Consider the following 12,143-nt stretch of genomic DNA (forward strand, 5'->3'; position numbering starts at 1 on the left):
GTATACTTTTCATACTTTTGTTCTACAAGATGCAGCTGAAGCCACGCTCAAATCCAATATATATAGTTCTATGAAAATATGATACTCAGGAATCTGATCTTGTAGAATGGATAGGAGGATCATTCACTTTTACTTTTCTTCCTTTTCATCTACTGCCATAAACTGTTCAAGGAGGCACAGGTTAGTGGGGAAGCAGTGGAACCTGAGGAAGGACAAGAGGAACTAGGAGAATTTAGCAGTCTGTATAATGGCTCCCAAGGATAAGGAAATTGAAACAGAATGAGTGCTGGTGGAGAAAGCATCCCAATAATGCTGAGATACTGTGATTTCTGGGCTTCCCACATGGCTCAGTGCGTAAAGAAAGTGAAAGAAAGAAAGTGAAGTCACTCAGTCGTGCCCGACTCTTTGCGACCCCATGGATAGTAGCCTGCACCAAGCTCCTCCGTCCATGGGATTTTCAAGGCAAGAGTACTGGAGTGGGGTGCCATTTCCTTCTCCAGGCAATCTTCCCAACCCAGGGATCAAACCCACGTCTCTCACATTGTAGACAGACTCTTTTACCATCTGAGCCACCAAGGTGGATAAGGAATATACTTGCAAGGCAGGAGACGCAGGCAGATGTGAGTTCAATCCCTACCCCAATGTTCATTGCAGCACTGTTTATAATAGCCAGGACATGGAAACAACCTAGATGTCCATCAGCAGATGAATGGATAAGAAAGCTGTGGTACATATACGCAATGGAGTATTACTCAGCCATTAAAAAGAATACATTTGAATCAGTTCTAATGAGATGGATGAAACTGGAGCCGATTATACAGAGTGAAGTAAGCCAGAAAGAAAAACACCAATACAGTATACTAACACATATATACGGAATTTAGAAAGATGGTAATGATGACCCTGTATGAGACAGCAAAAGAGACACAGATGTGTAGAGCAGACTTTTGGACTCTGAGGGAGAGGGAGAGGGTGGGATGATTTGGGAGAATGGCATTGAAACATGTATACTATCATGTAAGAAACGAATCGCCTGTCTATGTTCGATGCAGATACAGGATGCTTGGGGCTGGTGCACGGGGATGATCCAGAGAGATGATATGGGGTGGGAGGTGGGAGGGGGGTTCATGTTTGGGAACGCATGTACACCCGTGGTGGATTCATGTCAATGTGTGGCAAAACCAATACAGTATTGTAAAGTAAAATAAAGTAAAAATAAAAATTTTTTAAAAAAAGGAATATACCCTGAAGGAGGGCATGGCAACTCACTCCAGTATTCTTGCCTGGAGAATCCCATGGATTGAGGAGCCTGGTGGGCTACAGTCCACAGGGTCGCAATGAGTCGGACACGACTGAAGGGATTGAACATACATGCACTGTGATTTCTAAGGAGAAATAATATGTTTGTTCTTCACTCTCAATTCTGGAACAGAGCTGCTAAAAACCTTGGAAGTTCCTGGCAGGAGAGCAATAAAGGTGTCTTTTGTTATGTCAATGAAATGACTTTTGGACCCTATTTGAGGATGGGGGTAGGTTGCCAGGAGAACCAACTATGTGATTAAAGGGTTGTAACTTTCAGTCCCACCTCTTGGCATCCAGGGAGAGGAGAGGGCCTGGAGATTGATTCAGTGGTCATTGGCTAATGATTTGATCATTCATGCCCATGTAATCAAGCTTCCAGAGAAACCTAAAAGGCCAGAATTTAGAAAGCTGCTGGGTTGGTGAATTTGGGAGATTTGGGGACAGTGGCAGCCTGGAGAGAGCATAGGAAGCTCCCCATCCTTTCCTCATAGCTTTCCATGTGCATCTCTTCCCTCTGGCTGTTTCTGAGTTCTATTCTTTTATCATAAGCTGCTAATCTAGTAAAATCTAGTAAGAGTTTCCCTCAAATTCTGTGAGCCACTTTTTAAAATTAACTGACCCCAAGGAGAAGATTGTTGGAACCTACAGTCTATAACTGGTTGCTCAGAAGCACAGGTGATCACCTGAAGTTGGGGCATGGGACAGTTTTGTGGGACTGAGCCTTTACCTTATAGAATCTGATGCTATCTCTGGGTGGATAGGGTCAACATTGAGCTGAACTATAGGGCAGCCAGCTGGTGTGTGGAGAATTGTTTGCTGCTTTGAGGGATAAGACCTGCCCCCTCCATCACACACACACACTGAAACATACATTGGAATTGGGTTCAGAACCCAGATTAAGTGTTCAAAGGGACACAGCAAGCCCCAGCGCTGAAGACCATCCATGTGCTGATGTTTGGAATCAGACAGATAGTTGTTCTTGGTATGTGGAAGCAGCCCCAGTTCATGGTGCGCAGAGAGTGTTTGGGCTCTGGTCAAGTAAGTTGGGGTCAGGGAAGACACTGAGGCTCATTGAGGAACTGGAGGACAAAGCAAGAATCCAAGGCAGGAGGTCACTTTTCTAGACTGAGCAACCCCACTGGGGATTAGCAGAAGAACTCATGTGAGCATGTTCAGGCTTCCCTTCAGGTCTGCCAGTTTAAGAAGATCAAGAGTTCTTTCAACTACGAATCCTCTAGGTCTCAAGCCTTCATAGGCTGAACCTGACTATCTGTTGGGTTATTGTTTGCCTCTCTTTGGAATGCCACAGGGACTAGCAGGGCCAAACCACAAGTTAAAAGTAGCATTAGTTTGAGAAGTCATGGGGCTTCTATATACAAAAATCCATTTTATGTACCATTTCCCAGGACGACCTATATTGCTCAAGAAGTATTTGTTGAGGGTTCATTGGTGTGATAATCAGTTTTATGTCCCATCTTGGCTAGGCCTGCTGCTGCTGCTGCTGCTGCTGCTGCTGCTAAGTCACTTCAGTTGTGTCCGACTCTTGCGACCCCATAGACAGCAGCCCACCAGGCTCCCCCATCCTTGGGATTCTCTAGGCAAGAACACTGGAGTGGGTTGCCATTTCCTTCTCCAATGCATGAAAGTGAAAAGTGAAAGTGAAGTCGCTCAGTCGTGTCCGACTCTTCGCGACCCCATGGACTGCAGCCCACCAGGCTCCTCCGTCCATGGGATTTTCCAGGCAAGAGTACTGGAGTGGGGTGCCATTGCCTTCTCCGTGGCTAGGCCTAGGTATCCAGATATTTATTCAAGTATTATTCTGGATATTGCTTACAAGGTATTTTGGACGTGAGATTAACATTTAAATCAGTAGACTTTAAATAAAGCATGTTACTCTCAGTAACAGGCCCAGTGGGTGGGCCTCATCCAATCAGTTGAAGGCCTTAATAAGGCAAATTTTGACCTCCTTCCAGGAAGAAAGACTTCTGCCAGGAGACTGGCCTGAACTTCAACTTCAACACTTCCTTGGCTCTCCAGCCTGTGGGTCTCCACAATTGTGTGAAACAATTCCTTAAATTAATCAACCAGTATCTAGATAGCTCTTATATATTAGGCTGGCAAAAAAGTTCCTTCAGGTTTTTCCATATTGGCTGATGGAAAAAGCTCAACAAACTTTTTAGCCAACCCAATATATATTAATATATAACCTTATATATATGATACATAGGGGTGCATGCTAAGTCACTTCAGCCATGTCCGACTCTTTGCAACCCTGTGGACTATAGCCCACCAGACTCCTCTGTCCGTGGGATTCTCCAGGCAAGAATACAGGAATGGGTTGCCATGCCCTCCTTCAGGGGATCTTCCTGACCCAGGGATTGAACCCAAGTTTCTTACATTTCCTGCTTTGGCAGGCAGGTTCTTTACCACTAGTGCCACCTGGGAAGCCCATATAATATGTATATATAAACTTATATCTTGTATGTATATATATATATACACATATATATCTATATGTATATATCTATATATAATATTTATACCTTACTAGTTCTTTCTGGACAACACTGACTAACATAGTTTTCCATTATGAAATTACATGAATTCCACTCCATTGAAGAGCATCATTTGCTTATGTCATGTTTTCTTCTGAACTATTCTATTAATAGCATCTCTAGCCTTTTCTCTCACCTGGTTCTATGATAAGGGTAATAGGAAAAAAATTGCAGAGCTGAGAAACTTTATATATTAACACATTTTGAAACAATCTGCTTTCAAGACCTGTTTGTTTTCAACATCAAAACTGACCATCATCATCGATGTGTGGAAAAGTAGTCACTTGAGAATAAAATGTTAAACACTGAAGGCTATTCAAGGATGTTGTGGACAGACTTGTTTGAACTGATTTCAATTGTGCAAGTTCTTTCAAATACTGGGAGGGGGATACATAAAAATGCAAGTGGTGATCTCATGGTTGACCAAGCCTGCCTTCTGGCTTTCTATGCAGCAGAATGCTGTGTTGTTGCTTGGAGCTGTGACTTCTCATGGGATATACATTATTTAGTTTTTAGTTAGTTTGTTATCTCAGTACAAGTTAATATTAAAGTTCGTGTGTGGTCTTTAAGATGCTTTTGAGTCCATCACATCACCAATATATTTATAAGCTTGAGAAATAGATTAGTATGAGGTAACTTAAAATATGAGTGGTTCCCCTGTGAATTTAGGTCAGATACTTTCTTAGTAATGAAGTTTCTAAGTGTTGTAACTCCTTTTTCCCTGAAGGCATTTAAATCTTAGTTTTGGTTGGACATCTTCCTGGTGGTTGAATGCTAGTAACTATGGACATTCCTAAAGCTGTTTTCTCAAGTTTCTTGTATTTTTCTTTTCTTTGGCTTCATGTTCGCTGTTTCCAGCTGTTTATGTTTTGATCAATTGTTTTCTAAATATTCAATTTCCTTTAACACATTCAATAAAAAAAAAAGACTGGATTTCTTGGTTGGAGACTACTACATTTATAAAAACTATTGTTTTATTGTGAAATTAGAGTCATCCATTAAAAGCTATTTTGGTTTCACTAGAATGTATTGATGATATTCTTATCTAGGCTACATACAGAGCCAGAACCTAGAATTGTGTTTGAGAGGAGACTCAACAAATACTTCCTCAATTAATTTAGTTGATAAAACCCAAGTAAAAATTGATGATAAAGAGAATGGCAACCAGCCTGTGCAGAAAGAGTTCTCTTTAAAAAAATACCATACTATATCCTCCCCTTTTCTCCCATTCACTACTTTAAAATACATACAAATATAGTTTTGCTATTTTAGTTCTTGAATTAAAAAATCATAAACCCTGGAAGAATATATAAGAAATGAATAATAATGGTTGTGTGGGATGGGGGTAGTAGATGGATATGACAGAAATGGGAAGAACTTTTAACTGGATATCAGTTTATGACTTTTCTGATATTGAAACTTCTGAAATTGTTATTCAAAACTTAAAGAAAGAAACTAAGACAAAGGGGACGTATATATACCTATGGCTAATTCATGTTGATGTATGGCAGAAATCAAACCAATATTATAAAGGAATCATCCATTATTTAAAAATCAGTCAGTTCAGTTCAGTTGCTCAGTCGTGTCCGACTCTTTGTGACCCCATGAATCACAGCACGCCAGGCCTCCCTGTCCATCACCATCTCCCGGAGTTCACTCAGATTCACGTCCATCGAGTCCGTGATGCCATCCAGCCATCTCATCCTCTGTCGTCCCCTTCTCCTCCTGCCCCCAAACCATCCCAGCATCAGAGTCTTTTCCAATGAGTCAACTCTTTGCATGAGGTAGCCAAAGTACTGGAGTTTCAGCTTTAGCATCATTCCTTCCAATGAACACGCAGGACTGATCTCCTTCAGAATGGACTGGTTGGATCTCCTTGCAGTCCAAGGGACTCTCAAGAGTCTTCTCCAACACCACAGTTCAAAAGCATCAATTCTTCGGCGCTCAGCCTTCTTCACAGTCCGACTCTCACATCCATACATGACCACAGGAAAAACCATAGCCTTGACTAGACGGACCTTAGTCAGCAAAGTAATGTCTCTGCTTTTGAATATGCTATCTAGGTTGGTCATAACTTTTCTTCCAAGGAGTAAGCGTCTTTTAATTTCATGATTGCAATCACCATCTGCAGTGGTTTTGGAGCCCAAAAAAACAGTCTGACACTGTTTCTACTGTTTCCCCATCTATTTTCCATGGGGAAAATGATGGGACCGGATGCCATGATCTTCGTTTTCTGAATGTTGAGCTTTAAGCCAACTTTTTCACTCTCCTCTTTCACTTTTATCAAGAGGCTTTTTAGTTCCTCTTCACTTTCTGCCATAAGGGTGGTGTCATCTGCATATCTGAGGCTATTGATATTTCTCCCGGCAATCTTGATTCCAGCTTGTGCTTCCTCCAGCAAAGCTTTTCTCATGATGTACTCTGCATATAAGTTAAATAAGCAGGGTGACAATATACAGCCTTGACGTACTCCTTTTCCTATTTGGAAGCAGTCTGTTGTTCCATGTCCAGTTCTAACTGTTGCTTCCTGACCTGCATACAGATTTCTCAAGAGGCAGGTTAGGTGGTCTGGTATTCCTATCTCTTTCAGAATTTTCCAGTTTATTGTGATCCACACAGTCATGGAAAAGAAATGCAAAAAAGCAAAATGGCAGTCTGAGGAGGCCTTACAAATAGCTGTGAAAAGAAGAGAGGCGAAAAGCAAAGGAGAAAAGGAGAGATTTAAGCATCTGAATGCACAGTTCCAGAGAATAGCAAGAAGAGATAAGAAAGCCTTCTTCAGCAATCAGTGCAAAGAAATAGAGGAAAACAACAGAATGGAAAAGACTAGAGATCTCTTTAAGAAAATTAGAGATACCAAGGGAACATTTCATGCAAAGATGGGCTCAATAAACAACAGAAATGGTAGGGACCTAACAGAAGCAGAAGATATTAAGAAGAGGTGGCAAGAATACACAGAAGAACTGTACAAAAAAGGTCTTCACGACCCAGATAATCACGATGGTGTGATCTCTCATCTAGAGCCAGACATCCTGGAATGTGAAGTCAAGTGGGCCTTAGAAAGCATCACTAGGAACAAAGCTAGTGGAGGTGATGGAATTCCAGTTGAGCTACTTCAAATCCTAAAAGATGATGCTGTGGAAGTGCTGCCCTCAATATGCCAGCAAATTTGGAAAACTCAGCAGTGGCCACAGGACTGGAAAAGGTCAGTTTCCATTCCAATCCCAAAGAAAGGCAATGCCGCAGAATGCTCAAACTACCGCACAATTGCACTCATCTCACACACCAATAAAGTAATGCTCAAAATTCTCCAAGCCAGGCTTCAGCAATACGTGAACCGTGAACTTCCAGATGTTCAAGCTGGTTTTAGAAAAGGCAGAGGAACCAGAGATCAAATTGCCAACATCCGCTGGATCATGGAAAAAGCAAGAGAGTTCCAGAAACACATCTATTTCTGCTTTATTGACTATTTAAAAATAAATAAATATAATTATAAAAAAAGAAAAAAAGACTAATTGCATGAATAAGGTGATAAGTCCCTTCCCAAGAAATAAAAACCTATCCTTTTGGAATGATATTTATATATATAATAACTGTGTTTGAATATCTGTATAAGAGTAACTATAATATTAATAGGTTTGTGGTGGTTTTCAAAATATGTGTCATTGATATTTTGCAAATGTATCATTTTAAACTGCTTTAAGTACCTTGAAACCAACTGAATCATTTTACAAATTGTCACTTAAAAGCAGTTTAGTTTGGGGAGTTTCCTGGTTGTCCAGTGGTTAAGACTCCACACTTCCCCTACAGGAGGCCCAGGTTTGATCCTTGGTTGGGGAACTAAGATTCCACATGGAGTGCAGTGTGGCTGGGAAAAAAAGCAGCACTAAAACAAAGTAGTTTAAATACAGTAATGCACAAATTTTGGTTGCCTTTAAGCTTATGAAATGGGATTCTATTTATATAGCTGCCTCAATTACTCATTTCTGCACAACAAATTACCCCCAAATTTAGAGGCTTAAAATGTTTGATATGCTCACTAGCCTGTGATCTGGCAGGCTTCCCCAGTGGTCTGTGGTAAAAAAATTTGCCTCCAGTGCAAGAGACACAGAAGTTGAGGGTTAGATCCCTAGGTTGTGAAGATCCCCAGGAGGAAGACACAGCAACCCAGTCCAGTATTCTTGCCTGGAGAATCCCATGGACAGAGGAGTCTGGTGGGCTACAGTTCATGGGACCACAAAGAGTTGGACATGAATGAGCATGCATGCATTGTGATCTGGGCTTGGTCTTGGTTGGGTTTATCTGGGTGGAGTGTTAGTAGGGTTTTTGTCTGTGGTTGGGTTTATTCATTTGTCTGGTGGTGGTTGGCTGACTGTCAGCTGGGGTGGTGGAAGAATCTGGGCCAAGTGTCACTCACACTCCAGCAGGCTACCCTGAACTTCTTCATATGGTTGATGGGTTCTACCAGTAGCAAGGGAGAGCAGGCTTTATTGCGTACGTGCTTTGCAAGCCTCTGCTGGTGACATGCTTGCTTATGTCCCACTAGCCAAAGCAAGTCACAGAGACAATGTGAGAGGCCAAGCTCAGAGTTACTATGTTAAAGGACTACAGGAAGACCATGGGTCCAGGGAGGTGTGATTCAATGGGGGACATTACTATAACAGTAATTGCTACCATTTCTAAAAAATTTCCATTATTTTCTCAAAGCATTGATATTAAACAAACTCAACTCATGGTCTAGCAATTCTGTATACAACTGAGAACTAATGATAAGTTATAGCTGTTGTACTCTGATTTGGGCTTCCCTAGTAGCTCAGATGGTAAAGCATCTATCTGCAATGCAAGAGACCCAGGTTCAATCTCAGGGTCAGGAATATCCCCTGCAGAAGGAAATGGCAACATACTCCAGTATTCTTGCCTGGACAGAGGCAGGCTTCCATGGACAGAGGAGCCTGGTGGGCTACAGTCCGTGGGGTCACCAAAGAGTCAGACATGACTGAGTGGCTAACACACACACATTGTACTCTGATTTAAGGCTTTGACACCACTTAATATTATTATGTAAAAAACTAAGACATCTTATCACCACTTCTTATTACAGTTAGAATAATATTAAAATTCCTTGACACAGACCACAGACTGTTAGCAGTTTTGTTTTTATCCCTGTTTTCACAGTATCATGCTCTATACCACTCAGCCCTTAGTTTACTGTTCTTCAGCTATAATGGCTATTCTTCTATTACTTTAATCCATCCAGTTCATCCCCACCTCAGGGCTTTTCACTTGCCATTTCCTCCCTGGAATGGCTTTCTCTCAGATCTTTGCTTGGGTGGCTTATTCTCTTCATTCAAAGCTCAGTGCAAATTTTGCTTCTTAAGAGCATTATTTCCTGACCATTTCTTTAGAAATAGCTCCTCCCATCTCAAATCACTTGCTGTCTCATTTCTCTTGTTTTCAGGTTTTTTGTTTTGTTTTTAAAGAATTTAAAAAATTTTATTTATTTATTTATTTTTGGCTGCACTGGCTTTTCATTGCTTTGCTCAGGCTTTCTCTAGTTGCAGTGAGTGGGGGCTACTCTTCATTGTGGAGCACAAGCTCTAGGCACATGGGCTTCAATAGTTGCAGCACGGTAGGCTCTGCTGTTGTGGCTCATGGACTTAGTTGCTCTGTGGCAGGTGGAATCTTCCAAGGATCAAACTAGTGTCCCCTGCATTGGCAAGCCGATTCTTATCCACTGCGCCACCAGGGAAGTCCTCATTTCTTCATTTTTTCTTCGTGACACTTCTTATTGCCCAAAATTATCTTGCTTATTCAATTGTATTTGTTGTTGTTGTTGTTTAGTTGCTAAGTCGTGTACAACTCTTTTGCAACCCCATGGATTGTATCCCACCCAGCTCCTCTGTCCATGAGATTTCTCAAGCAAGAATACTAGAGTGCGTTGCCATGTCCTCCTCCAGGGGGTCTTCCCGACCCAGGGATCAAACTCGTGCCTCCTGTGTCTTTTGCATTGGCAGGCGGTTCTTTAACACTAGTGCCACCTGGGAAGTTGGTCGAACACATAGTAGATACTCAATACTCAATAAATATTTGCAGAATTAATGAATAAATGAACTAAAGGCCTTACATATTCAGTCTTGATCCAGGAATCCTTGCCTTTAAGATGAGGAGGTTGGGTCTTCTCTAAGATCCTTTCCAACTCAGAAATTTTAACTTCCCATTCACATAACTCAAGTTTTAGATGAATTTTGAGCAGAGAGGGAAAAGCTGTCTATACCAAGGATCATGGTAATAAATATGTATTATATATATATATATGTATATATATACTATTTATTAACTGTTTCCTGTTGGAAAAAAATCTGTTGTAGTGATTTTCAAATATATAAAAAAGGTAGGAAGAGTTTAGGAAGAGGAATGATAGTGTAACTTAAGTTGAAAAAAACTAATAGACATTCTTTTTACTATATCATTACCCAAAGTATCTTAAAACATTTTTTTAGTTTTATTGAGATTTAATTGACAAATCACTGCAGATGGTGATTGCAGCCATGAAATTAAAAGACGCTTACTCCTTGGAAGAAAAGTTATGACCAACCTAGATAGCATATTCAAAAGCAGAGACATTACTTTGCTGACTAATGTCCGTCTAGTCAAGGCTATGGTTTTTCCTGTGGTCATGTATGGATGTGAGAGTCGGACTGTGAAGAAGGCTGAGCACCGAAGAATTGATGCTTTTGAACTGTCATGTTGGAGAAGACTCTTGAGAGTCCCTTGGACTGCAAGGAGATCCAACCAGTCCATTCTGAAGGAGATCAACCCTGGGATTTCTTTGGAAGGAATGATGCTAAAGCTGAAACTCCAGTACTTTGGCCACCTCATGCGAAGAGTTGACTCATTGGAAAAGACTCTGATGCTGGGATGGTTTGGGGGCAGGAGGAGAAGGGGACGACAGAGGATGAGATGGCTGGATGGCATCACTGACTCGATGGACGTGAGTCTGAGTGAACTCTGGGAGTTGGTGATGGACAGGGAGGCCTGGCATGCTGCGATTTGTGGGGTTGCATAGAGTCGGACACGACTGAGCGACTGAACTGAATTGAACTGAAGTTTAAGGTGTATAAATGTGATGATCTGATATATATTCAAGTATCTTCAGTAAAAATTATATATAATAGCTTTTTCATTTTCCACTGAGAAGGCCAGAGCAAGGCAGAGGCACTAGAATACTAACATTTTCATCAAAATGATGTAGACTAAATTCTGGAGCTGCTCTGCTCAGGATCAGTGTTCAGCTCCTCCTCTTAATACCTGTGAATCCTTATGGAAGTTATTTATCCTTCGGTGCTTCACATTGCACCTCTGTGAAATGAGGACACTCATGACACCTACCTCATAGGATTGCTGTGAGGATTAAATGAGATAATGTTTCTAAAGGGCTTAGCCCAGTACCTGGTCCACCATAGCACTTGACTAATATTAACTCTAGTCTTTGAGAGTAATAAGGGAAACAGTAGTGTGTGTCACATTGAAGAATGACAAGCAAAAATGTCCTAGAAAGAGATGGGAAACTTAGAAGAGTTTAGAACCTTTGTAACATTCCTGAGGCTGCACTGCTAATTACTAGCAAAGTGTTAGAGTTGGGCAAGATGGGTGTGGCTACTTAATGGGGTAGCTCCTGGCTGTACATATTTCATGCTGTGGGGAAATAGTTGTTAAAAAATTAGTTTTTCCAAGAATGTCAGGAAAGTTAAAATTCAGGTGAAATACAGTTTCCCATATCATGAATGTTATACATGGAGTTTGGATATAAACCCCACATATATATGTGGAGTTTGGATATAAACCCTACATATATATGGATATAATGTGGGGTTTATATTCCAAACTCTGTGTTAGGTTGGAGAAGGAAAAGGCCACCCACTCCAGTATTCTGGCCTAGAGAATTCCATGGACTGTATAGTCCATGGGGTCGCAAAGAGTCGGACATGACTAAGCGAGTTTCACTCACTGTATTAGGTAGTTCCAGTCCTTAGGGCCTGAATTAAAAAGAGAGACAACCTTAAAATCATTTATGTCAGGTAGATAAATCACATTCTAAAACAGTGGCTGGTGTGAAGTTCTAAGGATTATTTAATCATAATACAGGATAGCTTCATTAATATGTACTTCAGAAGATTGAGATTATGCAGACCAAAACTGAGATTTTGCCCTCTTCATGGAAAAAAAAAAAATAGGGGTTTCCCTGGTAGCTCAGCTGGTAAAGAATCTGCCTGCAATACAGGAGAC

The sequence above is a fragment of the Ovis canadensis genome, chromosome X (genome assembly GCF_042477335.2).
Source record: "Ovis canadensis isolate MfBH-ARS-UI-01 breed Bighorn chromosome X, ARS-UI_OviCan_v2, whole genome shotgun sequence".
Taxonomy (NCBI): domain Eukaryota; kingdom Metazoa; phylum Chordata; class Mammalia; order Artiodactyla; family Bovidae; genus Ovis; species Ovis canadensis.